The sequence below is a fragment of the Zootermopsis nevadensis genome, unplaced genomic scaffold (assembly GCF_977971745.1).
Source record: "Zootermopsis nevadensis isolate Lab colony 2312 unplaced genomic scaffold, Znev_1.0 Znev_ptg000020l, whole genome shotgun sequence".
NCBI classification, from domain to species: Eukaryota; Metazoa; Arthropoda; class Insecta; order Blattodea; family Termopsidae; genus Zootermopsis; species Zootermopsis nevadensis.
In genome coordinates this window covers 5,359,127-5,365,940 of record NW_028259152.1, presented here as the reverse complement: position 1 = coordinate 5,365,940, position 6,814 = coordinate 5,359,127, and the positions used below count along the sequence as shown (strand labels likewise).

At 34.0% G+C, this 6,814-nt stretch overlaps 1 long non-coding RNA gene across 1 annotated transcript; it reads right to left on the bottom strand.

Annotated features, from left to right (window-relative positions):
• Window positions 1-343: 343 nt before the first annotated feature.
• Window positions 344-4,489, bottom strand: LOC110827687 (uncharacterized). The gene is made up of 2 exons (XR_002542456.2): window positions 4,353-4,489; window positions 344-1,659 (listed from the first exon to the last, which is right to left on the bottom strand). It is a non-coding gene; the product is annotated as an uncharacterized LOC110827687 (long non-coding RNA).
• Between the last annotated feature and the right edge of the window lie 2,325 nt (window positions 4,490-6,814).

Sequence of the window (6,814 nt, the reverse complement as noted above, 5' to 3'; positions counted from 1 at the left end):
AATGGATTCCATATTACACTGTATTTAATAACATTAAATTGGTTTATTTCTTTGAATCTTAAATTGAAGCATATTAACATTTGCAATTTCCTGTGATCTACATCTAGCCAGCCTTCTCTGCCATCTATATCTGACTTACCATAGTCTTCCTTCTTCAGTTTCCCACCACTATTTTCTTTCCTTTTGTTTATTTTTCCTTACCTGCTTTTACCTGTCTTGTTCTCCATACTTCTCTGGCCTCATTTAATGTTTTGATTTCAAGTTTTATCACATGACCATACTACCTTATTCTAGGATTTCCTAGTTAATCATAAACAATTTCACCTTTAATATTAATCTGACATATTTTTATTAAATATTTTTTATTTTCTCTTAATTTCTCCTACTTGCAGTCGTGCAACATTAACATAATACAAGTTCTTGTTGCCATATCTTATATTAAAGTGTTTAAACATGTTTTATACAATACTAATACCACATTTGAAGGAATATTTTCACAAATTAAGCCTATCAAAGCCCATGAAATCTTAATCTGGCAGTCAGCCGAAATGGAAAATGTCAGTATATTTGTCATTCTGCACCTGATCTCCTTGCTTCTGTGTGTTCATATCCTATGTATTGGTTGATCATTTAGTGTAGTTGGTTGCAAAGTAAAAATTATATTTGCTAGGAATATTAGTGTTCATGGCTCATTTGTAGATAACATCCACACATTATATAAAAATATATCATGCAATGAGACAGCATGTAAATTTTCTATGGGGCTTTACTTTTTGAAATATGTTTACTCAGAATTTTGAAGTGGAATAATTTCATCTCTACTGAAGAGAAGTAAGATGACATTTTATCCCACTTCTAGCTTGTAAAACTATGCTATGAATTCAAAAACCAAATCATTATTGTAAAGAAAAGAAACCGTTCCATTATCACTGTGCACACATTGCACAAATGAAAAGCCTTACTAATGAAAGCAGAATGTAATTCAATTCACTCGTCTATTGAAGATTTTCTGAATGTCATGTTTTCTAATATCATATACTAAGTAGTGTTGTAAAATATATTGATCAATATAAATACATGTAAAATATAGAGGCTATATAAATACATTTTTAATAATTTAAAATATACCTTTCTAAGAACATATTGTATTCCATTAGCATTTAAAGTATTTGCTGTACTATAACTTGAAATTTTTTTAAAATTTATTTTTAAAATGATACAATGTGGTGTTATTGCCTGAACTTTGCATGTAATTTCAGACTCCACAGCTTATTTTCCTATAATGCCTTTCTGCACCACTACCAAAACAAGAAGAATAGCTATTCAATTCATTTAATTCAATTCAATTCATATTTTCATCATATTTCAGGATTTTTTTCAGCCGCAATGAATTTCATAAGTTATATTAAAAACAAGAAATAATCATTCCATTATATCAGAAGTTCCACTTATTTCTTGTGTTACAGGAAATAACTATAGGACAAAACAGAGTTAACACATAATTGTATGTCTTCCTTAGTATTGTATCATTGTACTTGATAATGCACAGCTACTGCCTTCATCATGCCATTTGCAAATTCATATTCTCTTACAGATGTAGTCATGTACATTAAGGCAGAGTCACAAAGAGTGGAATGTCCCAAGTTGAAAAGTTTGTGCCTAGTAAAAATATTAATATTTTAAAAACTTTGTCTCCATATATAAAATCATGCATACAAACAAAACTGTTTACAATTTAAATAAAACTATGTGCCAAACGTGTTTCGACCTCAAGAGGTAATCATCAGTAGCAAAAACATTAATTCATTAGTCTGTCTATTAAAATCATACAATTCATGAAACGGTGGTAAACCGTAAAAGGTTGCACTTTATAAAGCCATACTTCATGTAATACCACACTGAACGTTTAATTGCATATGAATTGGTGTATTACCTAAATTGAATTACTTGGCTTCATGTGCACTGGTCAAAATTTTACTTGAGGTTTCTGTTGTTGGTCTACAGTGAGCTGTGGTTGTGTTGCCTGTGCCTGGATTGTGAACTTCAACATTGCATGGGTATTACTGTCAGTTCTGAAATGTGTGCAGGGTTTATAATCATTCTGACTAACCAGTGTGGCCATCTATTCATCATCACAGGTTCTACAGCCTATTACAGGCCTTGACCATCCCAATGGCCATCTATTGCATATGAAATTTAACTTTGTTTCTGTTTACTAACAGGTCAAATAACACATTGAAGTCGTAGATGTTGTGTTCATTTATGATGTTTAGCTTTTTGCTAGTTTTATAGATGTAGAATTTTTCTAAAACATCAAGCATTTTGTTTTTTGAGGCTATTCTTAATACGTCCAAGATATCTTCCATGGGGCCATATTCGTGTTATTTAATGTGTAAACAGTTTTGTTTGTATACATGATTTTATATACCAATACACTGCATAGCATGCAAGATTTAAGATTAATATCTCTATGTTTGTCAACATTTCTACATATACATAACTTTGCAATTAAAAAATAAATGCAGTAAAAGCAGACAATTTTCTAACACATTCTATGAATAATACAGTTGTATACAAATATACATTTAATTTGAAAAGAAAGGCTGTAAAATAAATAACTGCATTTAAAACACAATTCTTTCTTCTGCTGCTACTAGAGTAAGATCTGTACAAAACTGTATAAAACATATGTCTGGGAAAAGTGACCTTTTCACGATACACCGAAACTATCCACCATTATCTGGGGTAAACAAAAGATTTAGAATTTAGTGAATAAACTAAAAAGCTCTATGAAGAATAGCCCCTCGTAACAGTCACTCATCTAATCAAATTACAAACTTTTATGATAACTGTTCATTATTTGTACACAAGAGCTCATCACTGGACTAAGCATCATGATTATATCCATATCTTTAAACATCATTTCTATAAGATCTATTATAATATACTCCCATCAGTCCATCTGTGCCCTGGTCTCCAAGTGGTCTTTACTTCTCATATGTTTCTTCCATGCTACATACCCTGCTCATTTCATTATTCACTTGAACTCCCTAATATTTAGTGATGAGCTCAAATTGTGAACCCCAGCCTCTTTGTTATGTCATCTCTCTCAGGTTAAAGTGTATTCTTCAGCTCCCTGTTCTCATACACTCTAATTTTATGTTCTTGTAAGGTGAGACACCATGTCCCACACTCGTACAAAACAGCAGGTAAAATTATTGTTTTGAAAATGTTAACCTTCCAGTACTGGCCTCCATACATAGTACTGACCCGTTTTGTCACATGGCGGTGGTCTGTTTACTTGGTTATAGACCACATATATGGTGGTTAAATCTCCACTGTCAACAGTGTAGGACACCATTTAAATCACTGTCATATACATATACTGAAGGATTAATCTTCACATTTTCAAGTATAAAGGAGGTTAGGAGTTTCTGAATTCAATGTCATCAAGTATTTACTGAACTTAACGCGAGATTAATTTGTGAGAGGCAGGCTAGCTCAGTCAGTACAGTAACTAGGCTGCTGACTGATTCGACTACCAGGGTTTGATTCCTAAGAGACAGAGATTTTTCTATTTGCCACATCCAGACTAGCAAAAGGGCATACCCAGCCTCAAACCCTTTGAGTACTGAGGGGCTGTTTCTTAGGAGGTTAAGTGGCCTGAGCATTAACTGGCCACATGTCCATCTGATTAACCATGTGTAGCACTATAACTACACTCCTCCATACATTTTTATGAAACTATATTTAATTAAGCAAAGGGATAGTTTTCCTTTTATATAATTTTGATTTGAAACAGTCATTTCCAAATACCTTCTTAAAATTTTGAACAATATACTAGCTGTCTCCATATTATGACTTTATCATACATTCTGGTTATTAGACAGAAGCATATATTTAGTTTCCTCATTGGATTTTAGTGAGAGATGTAAGGAGTAGTTTATTGACCAGAACATATGGTACAAGGCCCCCAAAATTGGCCAACATGGCTAACCACCTTCTGTTACTAATATACATATTTACCACTGGCTGAACTGTATGTTCCTTTGTGTTAGACATCTGCACAAGTAATACTCATTGCTGCATATGTTCTCATACATTACTTTTTTGGTGTTTAATAGTTTCGTATATAAAAATAGTAGCATAAAACATTTTTGTAATTTTATAAAAAATAAACCTATTTTGCCTTGAAAATGGCAACTTTCTATTTATCGTGCTCATTTGATGTGAACGCCGGACATGTGACGTGAAGAACACCTTTAGAATTTTAATGTGCAGGAGACTCGTTACAAGCGCTTTTGATATCCATGGTTTTATTTTAGCATTTGCACGCATATTCACTGACTCACCCCATTTGACTCCGGTGACAACAAATTGAGACCTTTCATGGTATATCGCTTCGAAAATGTATGGGAATTTGTACGTTTTCGGTTTCATGCTTTTTCGATGTTTGTGACGATTCGCAGAAACGTAACTCCTCGCTTATAACAAACGTTATCTGTACACTAAAAAGTACACATTTTCCATCTTTATATGATTATATGCAGGTACTTTACAACAGAGTCTAGTTATTTTATAGGCGGATTATTCAATTTTGTACCATATCACAGTTTTGGCTAGGCATGTAGAAGTATTGTTTATTACTTTCATTTTATTAATTCATTTGATCATTATTTATTTATTTCTGTTATTCACTGAACAAGTGGTTGTCTTTGATTATACAAATTAAACCATGATGATGCATCCTTTGCTATTTTGGGAAGTTCATGTAAACTACACCACGGTGAATATCTATGGTGTTGGTTACGGACCAAAGAGCGTTGAACAGAAGTCAAAGACGAAAGGGAGGAGTGATGTTATTGGCCATTTGTACTAATCCGTGTTAACTTGAAACTTGTGCATGTTTCAAGATGGTAGTGTGTGGATGCTGTATTTGTGCATGTTCCTTTTCATATTTATTTATAGCAGATTATGTCTTGAAATATATAAAAAAAATCCTGCACTCTGAAATGAATTTGTGGCGTCTTCATGGAGAAATATAGACTGAGGTTGGTTCATACAATTCAGGAACAATTTTTCTTGAAAACAAGAGGTCTGTCAGTTTTATGGCATCCAAAGTAATTTCCTCCTGAGTGATATCGCAGCAGTTATTTAAGCATTTGTGACACACTTCTTTAGTACGTTTACCTCTTGTGTCACACATGGATGGTGTAAATTCTAGAATCTGTTTACCTTTTGGGTTCTTTTCAGGTCATTGGAATATAAAACATTGTCCATGTTTCAGGCTGTATTATATTTGTTAGACACTTCAGAACATCCAAATAAGATACCAGTTTGATACTCTGTCTCTATGAAAGGAACTCAAGATGCACCAGACTTTGCTTTGGTATGTTGGTTATCTTGGACAAAAATTTTAAATCTTGCAAGACATTAGATTGCTCTAATGAGGCTGATATTTTCTTCTCCAAATGCAGGTTTGAGTATTTTGTAGGTTTCTTTGGTTGTCTTGTAAAGTTTCACATAATAGCAATGATATTCTGGGCTGCCAAGCTGCTACATAGCATAACCCAGAACATCGATATTCACACCACTCTGTATACCTCATATATTTCATAGAAAACTTATACCCACATTCTGTAATATCAGCAATTTTTAATTGCGTTGACCATTATGAACATATACACAAAACAGTATTGTACTCATAGCAATATTCCTCATATCACAGTTGCTTCACTTGTGTTACCTATTGAACAACATGTTATTGACATACAATAAAACCAGTCCTGAAATTTCATGATGAACTGTGATGGCATTACACACTTTTTTATTTTTCCTGAAAGAAAGGTATGATGCGTGAATGTAAAATGCTGTGTAAATGTTTAGACAAAGGAAATTAAATTAATGTGTTTCACCATTTAGGTGCATATATATTGTCTGGTATATTAACAGCATTTTAGGTAGGGAATTTACTGTCAGACTGAGCAATTGCCAGTTTCTTAAGGATTGCATCAATGGCATTTTGAAAAATTTTATTTGAATGTCAAGAATTCCTATGCACACTGGAAGTATTATGACCTTAGGCTGTATATATTGGGTGTCCTTCTGTTATGTTGTGTCCACAGATTCTGTGATGGGGACGTTTATGGTGGTCACCTTCTGATGAGTTGTACTAAGATGCCATTTGTGCCTCAGTAACAGAATAATGGTAAGTGTACTCCATCACTGTAACTGATAGCATTAAATATCTCAGTTTATAGGTATGGAGAACAGACTGGCAAAGGGAATGGTGTAGGCTTCAGTTATGGAAACAGATGTAAGAATGCTCACCAAATAATGAGGACCTGTCACCGTATGTTATACAGTTGCAGAGACCTCATCACCAATCACTGCTTCATGACTTGTGAGGTATTTGATATAGTTTTAATCTGTGTGTTGTTGATTACTTGAGGGGTGGATTATCAAGGTTTCTTTGCATTGTTAAAAATGTTACTTGGGTCACTTGTGGAAGATTAGCTTTAATTTGGTATGCTTATTGCTCTTGAGATTTGTCATCTTGTTTCTGTAAACATTATGCATTCATGTATAAAGTGAAGCTTTCATGGTGACCAAAATAGATGAAAGACTCTCGGGTAACAAGCCGGGCCTGGTATCCTGTGACAAAACTGCTGTCTGCCCGGAAGGCCGAGCCAGCGATAGCAAGCACTTGACCTCATCTACCAGTTCCTATTGATCAGTGCGGAACAAAGCAACAGATGGGCCACCAGCAACACGATGCTACTACCTGCCGTCTGCCGCCAGTTCCCATCGGCGA